The 19,040-nt window shown below is 42.0% G+C and overlaps 1 protein-coding gene across 4 annotated transcripts in view; it reads left to right on the top strand.

The window, feature by feature from the left end:
• Positions 1-14,984: 14,984 nt before the first annotated feature.
• Positions 14,985-19,040, top strand: part of GRM3 (glutamate metabotropic receptor 3) — a 113,319-nt gene continuing 109,263 nt past the window's right edge. For 2 of the 4 annotated variants that reach the window (XM_054812045.1, XM_054812035.1), the window contains exon 1: positions 14,985-15,781. The gene's annotated coding sequence lies outside the window, so the exon portion shown is untranslated. The remainder of the gene's footprint in view (positions 15,782-19,040) is intronic. The other 2 variants (XM_054812030.1, XM_054812025.1) reach the window with 1 other exon arrangement.

Genomic DNA, 19,040 nt, shown 5'->3' with positions numbered 1-19,040 from the left:
GCAAGAAATAAATTCAGGAAAGAAATATTTTGGGGCTGAAGGCTGGAGCCTCTTTAAAGTTATGGAATTAAAATCCAGTGAACCTGAAAAGGCAGTCAATGGGAAGGACGGGGAGTCTGGCAGAGGCCAAGGTAACATAAAAGTCCTACCCCAGAGGTAAAAGGATGGATGAAAGGGAAAAGGGACAGGGCCTAAAAAATATGGCAAGTCCTCTAAATGAATGTTTCTGTATAACCTAAGACAAATTATCATTTCCAGTGTGAGAAAGCCTGAAATTATCATTATGCACTGCATTTCTGTCTTTTGTTTACCCTATCCCAAATTGATGTATGGTCTATATCCTGTAATGGGAAAGTAACAGTTATTTTCCAAAAGGAATTAGAAACACCACATCCCTGAACACAGCATGATTGAGCCCGTTTCCAGAAATAGGGGCAGACGTGACTGCCTGCCTCTGCAGGTTGCACCCACACAGGAAGCTTCAATGCATACGAGTAACCCTGCAAATGGGAGCAGCCCCGCAGCATGTCACGTATATAAGCATTTGGAGGAATAAACTATTCTTACTGGAGATGGGATCCATCTCTCCTAATTCTAACGGATAGACATCTTCACCCAAGCTGGTTGCCTGAGGCTGCCTTCGGAGGCAGGGGAGAGGAAAAGGCACTTTCAGAAGCCTCTTCACCTTATCCTAAGGTAGACATGCAGAAAGCAAGCTCAGGGTGAGTAGCTCGCAGGAATATGTCTACCTTATCCCACCTATTCTGTCAATGTCCTCAAACAGAAGCTCACAAACCAGAAACCCAAGGGGAAATCAGGCATTGCACCTATCAACGGTGCAGGAGCTGCTGTCTCGATGTCTGCAGGATTTGCAGGTGCAGAGCAAGCGTGCCACACGCTCCCTGTAATGTGTATCGGGTGTGACAGGCTCTGGAGAAATGGATTTGCAGAAGGTTGCAAGCAAAGCAGGTTTGGATCAGGCTTCACAGCTAAGGCAGGGAATGCTTAGCAAACATAATTATTTCATTGGTGTCAATGGGACTTCAGCAAGAGGTGGGTGTTAGCTTGCTCTATACCATGCAGCAGCTGCAGCAATGCAGGTTCCAGAGTTCCTTGCAGACACATCCAAAATGAGGGATTTTTAGGTGCAATGAGATGAGGTTTTATGAATACCAGGTGAATCTTCATGAGATAACATCTTAGTATATCTACAAGCCCTTAATTTCCATTTGCAAATCTCAGCCCCAAACCCCCAAAACACCTAAAATGAATTTTCTTTGAATAAGTCAAGGCCTTAAAAATTGAAATATTTAGAAATCTCCTATACTAAACTAAGTAAGTGGCAAGTCTTATCAAAAAGCCGTAAGTCTCTTTCTCATGGTATTACTGTGGTTTAGTCCCAGCCGGAAACTAAGCACCATGCAGCCACTTGCTCACCCCTCCCACCTCAACGGGATGGGAAGGAGAATGAAAAAAAAAACCTCTCCTGGATTGAGATAAAGAGATTTTAATAGGATATCAAAGGAAGAGAATAACAATAATAACAATAAAAATAATAACAATAACAATAATAACAATAATACAAGCGATGCACAATACAATTGCTCACCACATGTGAAAGGGAAAAAAGCAACCTGATGCCCAGTCTGTTTCCAAGCAGCGATTCCACCTCCCAGCTCGCTTCCCCACTTACATACGGAGCATGATGTTCTGTGGCAGGGAATACCCATTTGGCCAGTCTGGGTCAGCTGTCCTGGCTGTGCTCTCCCAGCTTCTTCTGCACCTGGCAGGGTGTGAGAAGCTGAAAAGTCCTTGACTTAATGTAAACACAATAACTACCCAGCAACAACTAAAAACATCAGTGTGTTATCAACATTATTCTCATACTAAATCTAAAACACAGCACTGTACCAGCTACTAGAAAGAAAATTAACTTTATCCCAGCCAAAACCAGGACAAGTATAACCTTCCACAGTAAAAAGAGACATTAATTATGACAATAGAATGATTTAGGTAGGGGAGTGTGTGTAATAAACCATAACTAGGGTAGAATGTGGCTCGTGCTGGATCTCACTTTTTCGACGTTTGAGACATGTAATTCTGGGGACAGAGAAAAAAGTGAAGAATCCTCATTTAAAAGAAAGCCATTTCTGAGGTGAGCTGAGTTTTATTTTGCTGTGTTTGTTATGATTTTATCTCAGAGGTTTACAGTACTCATGTCTGAGAGAAATGGATTGGGAAAAAGCACAAGCGAAAGACTGCAAAGTTCATTTTATATGCAGTCACCAAATGGCTTTGCAATATATCCCATTCGTATTGTATCACAGGTATGTATTTGACATAAGTATATATGAAGAAGTTTTAGCACTATAAGAAATAACATAAGATAAGCAGAGTTTGTTCACAAAAATGTGTTTTTACTGAAAGAATAGCTGTTAGCAACATTAAAATTTGAACATGAATTCATCATTCAGAGCAACACAGTATATGTATCTGTTACAAAAATATTTGCTGCTATTTCTCTAAGGTGAACAGGACATAAATGAAAAAATAAAAAACGTGGTCTGTAGTTTTTATTTCCCCTTTCAACGTTATTTCCTCGCATTTGCTAAAGGAATGCCTTCAGTCACATGGAAATGAATTTTAGGTTTAGAGTAGGTAAGGTTTTACAAATCCTAAAAAGGATGCCTTTTTTTTTTCTAACTCCTTTTTTAATTAGCCTTATAAATATGTAATTAAACTTTTTACTCTCCAGATTTTTCAACTTCCTGCTGGCACAAAAGGATTACATGCATGAGTCTGACTAGGAAGCCACTCTATAAATCAAGGTGATCCTGGCATGTCCATTACCACAGTCCTCTGCTGCCCCAAGGCAAAAAAGCAGTAGGGATTTTCTTTATTTATTTTTTTCTAATCCTCTCAGTTTCAGTAAATGACAGTGTTAGTAACACTGCAGGGAAAAGGGATAGTTTTGTGGCCATGCGAACTGCAGGGCTGGGCACCACAGGGCTGCTGCTGCAGAACGAATAGGGAAGATGAGCATTGCCGGAGGGAGGCTGCAGACCCCTCTGACCATCTCACCATGTACATCCCCACGTCTGTCAGGGATTATTTTAGGGTTCAGACACAGACATCAACTACAGCATTTATAGAGGTGTTCATCTGGTCAAATGTATAGGGTGCAACTCTCAGCCCCTAAGACTCATTTTACAATTAGAGGGAAACAGGCAATTTAAGGATGTGAATCATCTAACACCCTACATCTAAAAAGATACGTCTAAAATGGGTAAGATCGATTACACCCCTTAAATAAAAACAGAAAAAAGTGTTGTTTCTCTTCATTGGTTATGCAGAGATCCAAAAGTGGCTAGTCCACTGCACTCATTTATGCCATAGATGTTTCATGCTCTTGAGGTCTAACTCTCGGTGCTATAATTCACAGCTGATGTGTCAGCTGGGTTTCAGACTTCTTTCATTCTGTCTCAGTTGCTTGGATTGTAATCTATGGCAAAGCGAATCTTTCCTTTGCCTGTCTCATCTGCGTCATCAGTGGCAGGGATTTATTGCTTCCTGCACCTATGGCCTCTGCAGTGCCAACCTAAGGCAGCTGCACCTCAGACGTTCACTTTGCCTTGTCCCCACTCAGATGGGAGACATCTCACGTGATTTGATACCTGCATTTCCACATTGTTCTTCTTTGTGTGTGCACCTCTGAAGCCAAGAGCTGTGGTTCTCAGCATTACTGTAAGGTTCATAACTTGTTCGATGCACTTTTTAAGAAGAGCAGAAGGGAACCTTGGAAAGGATGTGAAGGATTAGTGTGACTCACTGTAAGGGTACCAACAAGCATCGGCATATATTGAGAGGTTGTGATATCAGTTACAGAGTTGCAGTCACATATTTTGCAGTCTGTCCCTTTTCGGAGCCATCCAACTTAAAATACAAGCACCACTACATTGTGCAAGAAATTAATCGTATTTATGTGCTTTGACTGAATATAACTGCATAAAAGACAAGTCCCAATAACACATAAGGCATGTATTATAGTGGCACCACATCTCAGCTAAGGCTTCTATGCACCATGTTTATGCATTATGTGTAACATGTATATAACATATATTAATTATACATGATGTTAGTTATAACAATCCTTGTAATAACATAAGCTTGAGAACTATTATAAGCCTTAGTTTTAGGATTATATCAGCTGCAGCTCTGACTCCAGCTTTGTCCTTCCACATGTTTTTCTTCTAGGGTAATGTCATCTCTTTGAGATACATGTCCACCTACCGATATTCTGGTCCACTGTGGGAGCATCAGCATGTGCTTCAGAAATGCCTTTTCTCAGTTTCCTTGTGTTCTTATGTGTTTATATGTTTGACTAGCGTTTTATTACTTTGACTGTGATTAGCAAGTTAGGAAAGTTCGAGTTATTCTGACAGTCACCTCTTAGCACAGGGGTCTCTCAAGTACTTAGGAATATGTGTTTATATGTTATATACAGGTAGTTGTAACTTGTTTGCAATAAATCTGCCAAGCCTATTGTAAGTACCTAGTGCCGGTTTTCCTCTTTGTCTAGTTGAGCTATGTCAACAAGACCCATTTTGTTGGAACTGGAGGGAAGCACTTTTCTCTGCAGACATCCTCAAGCCTTTTTATTCATTAACATGCACAGGCTTCCTTCGGGTCTGCCTAGCTTGAAGTGAAGAAAGTTAGTTGCAAGCTATGAAACCAGCTAAGCCAATTTCATCTTTCTACTGTAGTGCAAAAAAGACATATATTGATCAGGCTGGTGTAATAAGTAAGTTAAACATTTCACTTCCCTTTCTCCTTTTTTGCTCTCATAAAAGCAATTCAGGAAATCTGAAATAAAGACAGAAGAAAAAAGTTCTTTTTTACTGCTAGTGTAATATCTCTGACACTCTTAATGTTTAGAAGCATGACCAGAAAGGTGAGGGACTCAGAAATGAAATAGCCAGTCCAGAGTGAGCATTCTTTTGAGCAGGGTCAGCAACGTATTTCCCATTTATTTTTCAGCAAGGCTTTCTACAGTAAACCTTGACGGCTTGGTAAGAATTGATGAAGTAAACCTGTGTTACTGGACCAAAGGATGAGGTAGCTGGAAGTGTACTTTGAGGTTCCACTAAATTGATCTTAGGATTCCTGGCATCTACCTCACATTTGTACAAGTTGCTTCAGATGCCACCCAAATGGCCACAAATATCCCTGCCTTCATGAATAGTTATGAAGCTCATCTTCAGCATAGCTTATTTACATTTTTCCCTCTTCTGCAGTAGATGCTTTTTGGACTTGGGGAGAGGATTTAGGCAATTGCTTTATGATATATAAAATCTTCAGTGTCATGCATTAAACTGAAAAAGGTTTTGTGGTGCAAGGTGCAAAAAAAAGCATAAAGGCAAATAGTGATTTTTTTCTTTGCTGTATCAGAAGAAAGCTGCCAGAGTTAAGGGGTCAAAAGATAGTCCAGGTATAGAAGCACTGAAGGATGTAAAGGCTATAACAGAAAACACTATGAATTTTTTGCATCAGTGTTCACCATAGCCTTTCTTTACAGGTGACAAGTCTGAGGAACTGTCTCAAATCTAGTTGTCAAGAGGAGGGATATATAAAAAAATGATAAAATGAACAATAAAAATTTGCCAGACCCAAGCGATAAAGGGATTCAGATATGAAACTGCTGACCTACTGCCTCTGGTCTGTTAACTATTTCTTAAATCAGCCCTGTTACCAAAGGAATAAAATATGCCAGGTGTTGTTTAAAAGCATTTTGGGGGTGATCTGGACAAATACAGATGAATAAATCTGTCTGTCATGCCAGAAAATTGCTAAGAAAATATGGCAAGGAATGTTATTAACTAATGTGTGGAAAAATCTATTGGGAATAGGTTCTGCATGTGGAGAAAACCATGCTGCACAGGGCTGCAAGAGTACTTGGGAGCCCATTAGCAAACAGATGCAGGCGACCTATATTTGGATCTTTGCAATATTACTCACAAATCTCCTCATAAAAGACTCTCAAGCAAACCTAGCAAAGACAGGAGGACGTAGGAAGTGCCTGAAAATGATGAAGCAAAGGACAGGGATTTACATTCAACTTTCATTATGCAAGAAGACTCCCAGTGAATTCCCCTAATGTCTGTTCTGGGACATACATTGCTTAACATAGTCTGAAAAGATCTGGAAAATGATTGACTAACGAGACATGACACCGTTGCACGTATTGTGAGATATTCAGAATAGTAACAAGTAAAACTACCAGTTACAAAGCACAAAAGGATCTCGCAATATTGACTGACTGGACAATAAAACTGCAGATGAAAGTCACTGTCGATGAGTGTGAAACACTGCAGATGAGACAAAAAATAACTCGAGCTATGTGTATGATACAATGGACTCTAAATTAACTATTACTGCTTAGGATAGTTCTCTGAAAATGCCAGCTCAGCTGTCAAAATGACAATGTTAGAAAATGTTAGAAAATATTAGGAATGAACAGCAAAAAAATAAAGAAAATCAGTATCATCATTATGACACTGTAATAATAGGTATTTCTCCCACACCTTGAAGGCTCCAAATGGTGGTCTGCTGATCTCAGAAAAAGGTATGGTGAAGCTAAAAAGAGAATAGAGATGGGGAAAAAAGTGATCAGAAGCAAATAATGAGAAAGGAAAACTAAGCAGCCTAGAATTTTTCAGCTTGCACGTAGAGGAGGGATATGGCAAATGTCTAAAGCCATGAACAGTGTGAAGAGGATGAGGAAGCAAAAAGTATTTGTGGTTTCTCAGAATACAGTAAATCAGGATTCTTACTGAGGTAGTCTTAAAATGTGAAAAATGGAAGCACTTTTTTCACACCGCCTAATTCGGTGAGGGAATTCCCCACAGCTGAGTTTTGTAAAGGCAAACAAAATCATGGGATCGAAAGAATGTTAAAGTCCCTAAAGTGCAGGTTACTGAAAGCAATAAGTGGTATATCAAGAGAAAAAGGTTTTTCTTTGTCCAGTCCCCACATTTTTCTAAGCATCTGCTACTGACCATGACTAGACAGAAAATACTGTCCTGGATGGATATTTGGTGTGATCCCATAATAATATTTTTAGAAAGCTAATTCTGTTCCCAGGCCAGGCTCTGATAACTGTCACCACATGAGGTGTTTCTTCCACACCATAAGAAAGCTACCAGGGCATAATCCATCTAGGATCTGTACTTTGGAGATTTCTTTCTTTCTTTCTTTCTTTCTTTTCTTTCTTTCTTTCTTTCTTTCTTTCTTTCTTTCTTTCTTTCTTTCTTTCTTTCTTTCTTTCTTTCTTTCTTTCTTTCTTTCTTTCTTTCTTTCTTTCTTTCTTTCTCCATCCTGGAACGCTTCCTCCACAACAGTCCAAAGTCCAGACCTTTTAGAGCATGCTGTTAACTTAAGCCAGGTGACATAGGGACATACTATAGTGAGAGGGATTGATGCTGTTGGTCACCATTTATTACTTGGAAAACCAAGATTTTTTTTCCCTCATTAAGCCTTTGCATGGAAAATTAGGATGTTTCAACGGAATTACTGTCATGTGTCCGCAGTCAGACTGGTACTAGTGCACAGCATGAGCCTTATGGCTACATAAGACCCAACACTGGCAGCCCCTCTAATAGGAAGTCTGAGCAAAGTCCACCGTCTCTAACAACTCTCTGCAGGTGGTCTCAGGCTTCCCTTACTTGGGAAGCAGGGAGGAAAGACCCACAGAGATATGTCCTTATGAACTTTGAAAAAAAACATATATTGGGCAAAGAGCTTGTAAGAGACAGAGACCAATAAAAAACAAGCCACCTGCCCCCACCCCCATCTCACAGGGCTCATGAAATTGGCTTTGCAGAGTGAAGGTATCAATAAGCTTTGGATAATGTATGATGATTACCCTGCTGATATCTATTAGTATTTTAAACCAAATTCTCTTCGCAATTTAATACCAAATTACTGGAGTTGGTTAGAACTCCAGGAAGAACACTGGGTAGTAGTCTAACTACTGATCTTTTCCTGTCATAAAGCTCTGATTATAATGGCTTACAATTTTGCCAAAATTTAGTTGTTGGGATGGACTTGTCCATGTTGATTGTCTCTATGCATAATTTCATACAAAAAGATTTAGTCACTTATAATAACAAGTCTAAGAAAACTATCTTGCTCTCACAGCCAAACTAGAACCCAATAAAACCCAACGTCTGGGAACACAGACTAAAAATACTGTGAGCAACAGCCATTATTTCAAGATATAATGTGAACTATTCAGAAAGCGTATGCCTCCTAAATGTGAAAAATTAGACACTCAGAAGCCACCAACACTTTCAGGTTGTAATACCTATGTCCCATCTGTGAAATGGAAACCCAAAGCACCTTACCTCAGGAATGTAGTAAAACTAAATTAAAAAAAAAAAAAAGTTTGCAAACCACTTGAATATTTTTCTGCAGAAGAAATGGACCATTCTCTCTGTAATGCAGGGCAAGAATAGTGCACAGTATACAACGCAGACTCACTGAGCAATGCAGAGAAAACAAACTGTTGACAAAATCCTATTTCTTTAGGGTGCTGAATGTGTCGAGATGCTCTGAAAAAGAAAAAAAGACAGTATTAAACCAATTAAAGAGTGTATCAACATGCACATGCACAAGGGAGCTGAATTAAGATTCCACTGTCAATGTTAATTCATATTTCCTAAATTTGGATTGCTTTGCAACCTTAAGTTATTCTCCTAACCACATTTACTGGTGTGCAATTTAAATAGAACAAGCTGAAGAAAAACATACAACTCTGTCAATTTGCCTGTATTTCCTTTCTTTTCTTAAATTAGAGAGGACAACAGCATTCTGACCAAAAAAAAAAAAAAAAAAAAAAAACCAAAGCATTCAATAAAAGGTTTTAAAACAGCCCAAGTGCTATTTTCATCACCATCTACCCAATTATATTTTGTGCTAGTAGCAGTTTGCCAAGCTCAGGTATGGCTTCCTTGTTGGAAAAAGTTTTGTCTTTGTTAAGGAATAGTTGAGATCCTGGTTTTAGGTTTTTCCTTTTTTTCTTTTTTCTTTCTTTTTTCTTTTTTCTTTCCCAGTTTCATTTCCAGGAACTTCATTCCTTTTATTTCAGCTTTCTAACTCCGGGCTCACTGTTCCTTTCAGGAGTGCTAGTAAAATTAAATAGTTGGGAAAAAATAATAAAAAACCCCAACAAAAAACAAAACAGCACCAGTGAAAATCCCAGCCAAAATAAAATCCAGAATATCTTTCAGCAGACAAACACAATAAACTTCCTGTTTATAAATTTAGCCATTCATTTTTAACTAGTGGCAAAGCAGAATCTCAGCAGGACATTTAGACAGTAGTATATCCAGATGGATTCTCAGTGTGAAGGAAGTCTGAAATACACTCACTGACATAATAAAAACAGGGTTTTCAGGCTTGCAAAGCAGTAGCATAGAGGCTGTGAGTAAATTTATTTCACAGGAAGCCCGTATCTTGAGCTAATGGGAAAATGTAGATCTTTTGCCTTGCTCTGTATGTGGTAGGTCATAGATATGATAGAATAATAAAGGAAATGGATCTATGTGCCACAGTCCCTGACAGCGCTGTGCTGCATTTCTTGGCCCGTGCCCTAATTCAGAGTCACAAGCAATCCCTTCTATCAGCCAGTCAATGCTTTAAGTCGCTCACAGCTTGACTGTGTCACATAACCCCCCAGGGGCAAAGCAAACTTGTCAATAACTCCTAAGCACCTTAAACAAAATATGTAAATGCAGTAATTCCTACAGAGAAGAGAGATGGGGGAAGGGAAAGTGTTTCAGAAGAGAAGAAATGTTGTTAGGGGATTTTCAGGAGGGAGGAAGGAGTAGTTGGAAGAAGCCAGATTGCTAGCAGCTGAAATACTAATAAATATAATAATAATAATGCACAGAAATGTAAAGGTGACTTAAATCAAAAGCAAAATGTGTTAGGTGATTCCACTATCTGGTACCCAATTATTGACATGGTAGGGAAAAAAGAAAACAGTCAGGATTTTGTAGAATGTGGTCATATGCACATCTTACTTTAATGAATATGGCAGATACTGGAATGTGCTACTGTGCTGTGCCCCGTCCTCTTATGAGGAAGACCCCTGCTCCTTCTGGGAAAGCTAGTCTCCTCTCAGAAGACACATATCACCTCCTATATCACAGATTTAGGGGAGGATGGAGCGAGAAGATGCAGACTGGTGGTGCAACTTGGCTCCAGAGTGATGAACAATGGAAACCAGAGGTGATTCAAAGAGTGCTGCACATATCAGGCATGCAACAGGCAGAGTGTGAGTGGTGCTCACGCCTGCACCTGCACAAACTGCAGTAGGATTTTGTCCAGGGAAGGGTTGTGGAGTGTGTGTACTTGTATGTCTGACAGGGACCTGAAGGGAACTTGCCTGTTCATGTATTTTTATGAAGGACCCTACTTCCTTGGATGTAGGCTGCCTTGGGTGACAGCTGGGTGTCATGTGTGTCCCCAGCAGCATGTTAAGAAACCTGATTTCTGAGTAGGAAGCAGAGGTGGAAAGAGGGCAGCTGGTTCCCACAGTGAAGCCAGACCTTTTCTCCTGTTGTAGCTGACGAAGATGAATAACAGCTGCTGTTTGTTTCTATGGACAGAGGTCTCTTTGCTGAGAGAGGCAAGGAAACCTTGGGGTTAACTGGAGACATGGCCAACTGGCACGAGCAGGCAGCCAAGTGTCTAAAGAGTAAAAGGGAAGGTGAAAAAGGCAGAAGGAACCTGAAAGAAATGGGAAAGTTGGCTGGAGAAAGGGGAGCTAAGGAGGAGTGGGTAGAGACACTGATGGTTGTGGGAGGTAGAGGCAGAAGGGAAGATGCTGCTGCATGTGCACAGACAGTGTTGAATGCAGTCTTCCTTCCACGTCCCATACCATACCACGTGAAGCCCAGGGTTTTGTTATGTTGAGCCCTGTGGTCAGAGGTTCCACTGTCCTTGTGGCTGAGAAAGGCTCAGGCTGCCCAAGAAATGCCTGAGCGCATCATGGCATGTTCTGCATGTTGGTGCAGGTTCAGCTGACAAAAGTAATCTCTGGACATCTGACAGGAAATAACAATGTCACTGAAGTCCCAATGGATGCCATGCGAATCAGCTGCAAGAGGGTAAGCGTTGTTAGTAGTAATGTACGTGGGGACTTTTTGCACCATGGGTATTGACCTAAATCTCTTCAAAACTGCTTAACAATAAGAAAAGAAGACATTCCATTTTGATTATGAGCTTCATGATGAAGTTAATCAGTCATTAGTGTTGTTAAGAGAGAAGAAAATGCATACTTGTTCCAGGAGAAGCGCACTAGATTGCCACTTCTTGATACAGTGCATAATTTTACACAGTGATCCATGAGCCTCTGAGTATGACAGAATGACACCCCTTACACTTTCCATAGCTGTGGATCTCCCCTAAGAATTACACATGTTCCTCTGAAAGCCCTGTGCTGTTGGGCTGTCCCTTTGGAGTATGTCAGTGTCACCTACAATTGACAGGCAAGGATGAGCCAAACAGTGTGGGGCTTTGTAGAACTCTGCATCAGCCACTATGAACTTTTTGCCTTTGTATCTCCAAAGATGGAGACTGCCACAGCCATAGTGATGTAAAGACATATCTAGACCACTGTGGCTATCCAAAAATGGGAGAGTAGCCCTCCTCTTCCATCAAACTGATGTTTTGCACCCTGAGGACATGATATCATCTCTAGTGGCTGCTGATGTGTGCCCCAAACCACTGAGATATACCAGGCTTGGTCCTGTGGTGATGACCACAACTGTCAGGTCAGGACAACTGCTGAAGAATGGGATTATTCCCAGTCACACACAAAGGAAGCAGCTGCAGAGCTGTTGGAAATCAGGTGGCAGGGAGCAATTTGCTAGAAAAAAACTCATTGATTCATGGCCCTATTCCCTGTCCATTTCTGTAAGGTCCCCAGGAAAGGAGGAAAGATCATAGGCCTCATGAATTATTCAGGTAGGCTGGGCCTAATCCATAGATCACTCTCTGGCTGTACATGCACACTTGCAATTTTTCTAAAGCATCACTTTAGGCTTTAATCTGCAAATAACGAGCGTATCTCAAAACAGTTGCTTATAGCAAATTAGGGAACCCTACAAAGTGTTTTGTTGGAACAGTTCCTTGCCATCAGATGTAAAACTGGAGTGTTCCCATGTGTACAATCTTGAAGCTCATGCTGAAATTCCATGTAAGAAAAAGATAAGCATCTGTTTATTTGTGGTGGTAAGCCTGTTAATTAATCACATTCATGAACTTTATAAAAACAAATACTTCTGCTCATCAAAGCTTTTTACGAACTCGATTTGGTGTGATGTGGGAACTCAGTTTGAAAGGAATCTATCTTTTAACTAGTTATAACTATTATTTCACTAACAGATAATTCACAAAGGCAAAATATTCCTATTTCAGAAAATTTAATGCCGCTTTAACATCTTTGTGTCAGAGACAGAAAATAAATAAATAAATAAAAACATATTAAGACTCCTCCTTTGGATCCAGGTCAAAGACATTGGGGGCTGTTGATTGTTTTCTCAAAGCTGTCCCTTGGCAGAACTTACACTGCCTGATTGCTCTGTCTAACATGGCTATATCTACAATCAAGTGTAGTTTAAGGTGCACAATTTAGCCTCAAGTGAGTAATTTGCCTAGTAACACTCAAACACAGCTTAGCACAGAGCTTCACTGATATCTTTGGATTGCCCTGCATTATACCACTGTGTGTACCTGTAAGTTTTAGCATCTGACTGTTTGAAAACATGGTGCTCAGTATGGGACTGCATCTTCACAACACCCTCCAGATGTAGCACGTGCTATCCCAAAAGGGAATTGAGGCACAGTTATTTTCCCTACAAAAATAAAGATGGTTCTGCCAGAGTCATACACTGAAATAAGGTGTCCAGAATCCTGCTTTGGGGTGACTGGGTAAGTTCTCTTGTGGCTAAAACAAGACCCTGTTGTGCTAAGAGAACCAGCTGAGGAAGCGCACTGGCAGAAAGCAGGACTGAAACCCTTGTGCCTTCACCTACAGCTTTGTCAGCTGGTCGGGTTTATTTTCCTGCTTCTCAGTAGCCATAAATCAGGTGTAAATGCAAGTAGTAGCAGTGTTAGGAACCATTATCTGATATTGCACAGCAGCAGGCATGGGAAAAGAGTGAACAATCGGTGCCAAGGATGCTTCTCGAAGCAAAGGCATGAATGACCAGGTCACCTCCTTGCCTCTCTGTAAGTGGCCTGCCGCAAATCACACAATACGTCTCAGCCAAATTCCACTTGGTGCCTGTAGTGGCCAATTTCATACACAGTGGGTTTTATAGCCTACCCAACCAAAAAGTTACTTTCATACTCACTTTGAGCCATGACTAGTGTGTACAGGGTAATGCAGAATCAGATCTTTCCTTCCACTAGTCTTTCCTGGCAATCAGTCTGCAAGACTGTGAAAAAAAAAAAAGTATTCCAGACCTGTTTGTCAAATTATGCTATGATTTAAAAGACATGGGGCTGATTTCCTATTCATTCCAGTTTACCCTGATGTTACTCCAATGTCTCATGTATATTTTAATCCAATTTACATAGGGTAAACCTGAGAGGAACTGGACTCTTTCATTTTGCTCCCTGCTTAACTTTGAAGTCCTTAATGAAACAATTTAACATGCACACCTTAGCAAATGTCCTTGGCTTCCAAGAAAAAATACTTTTCTAAAATTAGCCAAGCAGCTCAAATATACAAGTAGATCACAAAAATAAGCAGATGTTAAATAACTTGACATAAAATATTAAAAAGCAGAAACAGACTTTTTTGTTTTATTTCATTTTACTTTGGCTTAGTTCCTTACCGGAACCACTGCTGCTGAAACAATAGTGGCCCCGTGTGAGCTGCTGGATTGCAGCTCCTGACTGCAGTGCCTCTTTCCTTGCTTTACACAAGTGGGGAGCTGGGCTGGGGGAAAGTCCAAAGATGGGGGGAAGCATTCAGGAAGAAGTGGATGGTAGCTTTCTCCCTGCTGAAGATTCAGAGGTGAGAAATTCACAGTGTCCCAGCCAGAGCTGTGATGGAAAGGGAGGTATTGGGATTTTACGGACACCCTCTCCATGCTACGCTCAGCCAGCAGGAAGCAGCTGCTTGCTGTCCCCATAGCAGAGAATGAGCAATGAAGCCACATGTAATACACGCAGTGCCCCATGCAGCACGGCTTAAACTCACCCTCTCTGAAGTCAGCACATCCACCCTCACTGACTGTTACAGCACACTCACCTCACGGTGTTAAATTCTCTCTCTAGGACCACGACCTCCTTTAACACTCCAGGTGATGTAAACCTTTGGTTTTCAAACATTTATAACACAAAAGGTAGCTTTCTTTTTCCTTTTGCATCCAGCTTTGCTGCACTCTGGAGTGATCTTTCCCCAGTAACTATTTTTCTTCTGTCTTCCCATACGGGAGAGTTAGCATATAGAGAGATAACATAAAGCATATAGATAATACAGATAGCATGTATAGAATATATATGGTCATTTATATACATCTATATATAAACACATATATTTGTATATTTTGTATCTCTATATAGGTAGATACATACAAATACATTCTTTTTCGAGGGGATGTAGAGCAGAAGCAAATTTATCACGCCAGCTGGAAAAAAGAAGGCAGGAGGATGGTGATACAACACCCTGAACTGCCTCGGCTCTCCCGTCTGCTCTCAGTCCCCCCTGCCCGCGCCCGGCTTTCTGGGGATGCGACAAGTCGCAGTGCCAGAGCGCAGCATCCTCGGAGGGGCGTCCCCCCCCACACACACACACTCCGGCCCCGTCCAATCAGGGCGCTGGAGGAGGGATGCTTGGGGCAGGGATGCGGGGTTGCCAGGCGACAGCAGCGTCCCCTTGTCCCGTCCCCCCCTCTCCCTCCGTGTCCTCCCCCCGGGACCGGGCTGCGCTCCTGCCCGCGCTGCCGGCGCAGTTAAACAGCCGCGGGGAGCTCCGCGCCGCGCAGCCCCGCAGCATGGGGACGGCGGCTCGCCTCCCTCCGAGGGCTCCCTGCCACAGCTCCGCTCCCGGCCGTGCCAAGAGCAATAGCCAGCTTCAAAGTTAGAACTAGAAACGCAGTAAATGAATAAACGGTAGGAATAAGCCTCAGACAGCCCCTCCGCGCAGCGCCGGCTGCAGAGGCATCGCACGCCCCGAGTGCCGGGAGAGGCAGTCTGCAAACGCCAGCCGGCTCTCGCTCCTGGTCTTTGCAACTCTAGGTCGCCTCCTAATTTAAAGCTTTGCACCAATCCCCTTTGCCCGGAAAGGAGAGGAAATCTAGAAAGATGCAAGGCTGCGAAAGGGAACCCCAATTAACAGCACTGGTACCAGGTGCTGCCTGGCCAAGGAGAGCCAAAGTTGCTCAGAGGAATGGGAAGCGGGTGCTCCAGAGAAGAGGGGAAGGGAAGGGGATCACTGCTTGGTGATCGCAGTCTCTCCCTCCCGTTGTCCCCCTCTCCTCCTCCTCCCCCCCAGCCTTACCCCTGACCGCTGAGGAGGCCTTGATGAGTTTCCATCGGGATCCTATCCAAGGTGGGGGGGAGAAAGCGTGACTGTTCCCAGAGGAAGCAGCTCACATAAGTTTGGGGGGTGAGACTCCCTGTGGATGTTTAACGAGCACATCGGGAGACCCGCGATGCCCGGAAGCAGCTGGAGACCCTTGCCGGGACCCACCTTCATTGCACGGTAAGGAGCTGGGCACTGGTATCCCGCATCCCGGTCCCTGCATCCCACATCCCGGTCCCTGCATCCTGCATCTCAGATCTGTGCTTCCCTGTCCTCACATCCTTGCATCCCGCATCCCAGTCCTCTCATCCCACACCCTGCAGCCTTGATCCTTGCATCCCGTGTCCCTGCAACCCACACCCCATACCCTGCCCCCCGAAGACATGCAGCCGCTGCCCCAGGGATTGCAGGTTGTGCAGCTGGGGAAAAAGTTTGGAGTGGTGGTTTGCAAAGAGGTTTGCTGATGGGAGTCAGGGGCCAGGAGAAGGGGGGGGGGAGGAGAGGGGGGGAGGGAGGGAGGGAGGAGGGAGAAGAAGGGGGGGCAATGGCTTTCATACCTGCAGAGGGCAGGTAGGGTGCAGGGGGACCCCTGTAGTCCACAGCTAGGGGGGTGGGGGGGGTGGGGGGAGCGGTTAGAAAGGGGCTGGCTTGCCCAGGGCAAAGCAGCTGTGTCCAGATGTTGCCCAGAGGTTCCTGCTGCTGCAGATGCAGACTTTGGGGGTGAAGGGAGGAGATCTTAAGTGTGCCATCCTATACCGTTCCTTAAGCTGGGGTGGAAAGTGCTAAGCCAGCAGCTGGGAGAGCTGTGCTGGGTACCCAGCTCATCTCCCTGAATCTGCTGCTGGGAGAAGGGGGGAGAGAGGTGGGGAACCTTAAAGAACCTGGAAGCGCTTTGCTCCTCCTGAGGTATCACCCCTGCACGGACCTGGCTCACTCCAGGATCCTAAAACTGGAAGGCTTCAAAAAGAAAGGAGAAATTAGCAGGGATGATAGAGCCAATGTAAACTCTCCCTCATATGTGCCTGTATATCTATCTGTCCATGTGAGTATGCATCCAGTTGTACAGGTATATGTGTGTGCTTCTAGAGTTGTTCGTGCCTATGTATGTGCCTTGCCTATGTTCCTATGTCTGTGGGTGTGTATGCGTGTATATCTGTGCTTGTGTTTGCTTGGATGCATATAGATGTATTATATGTATAGATTCATAGGAATGTGTTTTTATTCCCAGGCAGTATTTATCTGTGTAGACCTAGAGGTGTGTGGGTATATATCTTTCATCTGTGTGTGTGTCAGGCGCACATATCTGCTGAGATACACATGTGGGTGTGAGAAAGTGTATCTCTATGCCAGTGTATAGGTAGGATTTGGGGTGTGTGTTGGATTTAGGGGTTTCTTCCCCCCCCCCCCGTCATTGTAGTGTTTCCATAGATTATATTATGCATACATCCCCGTATTTCAGTAATCTTGATAAAAAACCAAGCAATTCTTGACAAACTAGGCATCTTATTGATACTGCATTGAATAGAGCTAAGGATTTCCTGTAGTTTGTGAGTTCTTTGGCTTTTTCTCAGTTTATGCCACCTGCTCAAGATGATTTTAGTACATTTTTAAAAATAATTAATTCAGCTTTAAAAAAAATCTCCATCGGAAGACTGTGAAACAGAACAGCCTGGGACACAGGCTGGTACCTATTTCAGCTTGCATAAGTATATGTCTCAGGTTGATTAAATATGCATGAAAACAATTTGAAAAGCACACAACCCACCTGATCAAATACATATTTCAGGAAAATTATTTTTCTCATTTGCTTGAAATACACCTAAATCATTATGACTTCTGCTGCTGTTTGTTGTTTGTCTTGATAAATTCAGGTATTACAAGAAAATATAACTTCCCCAGTTATATTGGGGAAAAATGCACATTAAGCTACTTTTATTCACACTTAAGGTGATAGAAAAATTTTACTTTTGTAATGTTCACTCTTTGAGTGAAATTAGTAACAATTCATGCAAACCCTTCTTAATAAACTGATTACTTGAAGAACAATGGAAGCTAATTTGTCTTCTCCTAGAAGAATTTATACTTCAATTTCTGTGGCTCTTTTGCTTTTTTTTAAAGAATGATGCCATCCACTGCTAGTCTCAATATAGCTGGAGTCTTGCAATATATATAAAACACAAAATGCACTTCAAAATAGAAAATACACCAAGTTATTTACTATTCTATAACTTAAAAACAAGCAAAATGGCATTGGTATCAAGTACATTAAAACAAGACTTTTGTCCCACAGCTGAGATGCTTTTGTAATTGCTGTTGATCTTTGTCTGGGTTACTTGTGCTGATGACCTACTTATAAGCTTCTACAAATAAAATTTTTTAGGCAAATGTTGACACCTTGTCTAGGAGTAAGATTCTAATTTTATCATTGACAGAGTGAATCTAAAGCAAGATGCAGTGGTAAAGTATGTTTCTGGATTCATTTTTATACTTAATTAAATTGTGATGAAGCAAAGTATTAAATCATACTGGAAAGCCAAAAGAAAAGAAATACATTATAAATAGTTCAGTTCAGTTGTGTACATTACATAAGTGGCGCTGAATTTGGAAATGCAGAAAGTGTAAGGAGATGTACTGGCATTTAAAGAAAGAGCTATTCGGACATTTTGTTCAAACACAAAGCTCCTGTGGAAGTGTCCTACAGAACACAAATTATTCTGAAACTCTGAGAGTCCCATACAGAAGACTATAAAACCTGGATGATCTGGTTCTGATGTCACTTATGCTGGGGTCACATTGCAATTTTTCCTTTAAATCTGGTGGGCTAAATTCTCTATTGGTCTACAAGAATTCAGTAGGGTCACATGAAGTGTACACCCACCAAGAGTCTGGTTTAGCACTGTGATTTGAAAATCCAGCCTAAAGATTTACAGGGTGCAAGATCCTGCCTGTGAGGCTGTTGAACTTGCGAACAGCATCCCACAGAAGGCACTTCACTCTCTATTCAGTTTTTGAAAGCTATTATTTCCAAAGCCCTATAAAATGTTTATTAGGATTTCTGCACCTTGTTTCTTCCGACTCGTCGTACTATAGCTATTGACCAGTTAGTATGGATTTTTCTGGTTGATAAAATGCTAGGTGTACTATCACTTTCAAGATGCCACAGAACAGAAAGAGATGTTTGACACACTCCAGGATCAGACAGCATTACTGTTTGTGTGTGAATACCTACAACTACAGTAAGATACATAAGCTCTTTTGAAGAAGTTCCTGTAATATTTACTGGCTTTTTCTCTGCTTGTTGATATAAAACTGACAGCTGCTTTAAATATTAATCAAGAACTTAGCCCAGGTCAGAGAGTTAAAAAGAAGATTATCTTCTTGCTCTCTACTAGTGTGGAGAATAAAGTTGTGCTTTAATCCCTGGGTGGGCTGCATTTGC

The sequence above is a fragment of the Grus americana genome, chromosome 1, assembly GCF_028858705.1.
Source record: "Grus americana isolate bGruAme1 chromosome 1, bGruAme1.mat, whole genome shotgun sequence".
Taxonomy (NCBI): Eukaryota; Metazoa; Chordata; class Aves; order Gruiformes; family Gruidae; genus Grus; species Grus americana.
This window is presented reverse-complemented; position numbering and strand designations above follow the sequence as displayed.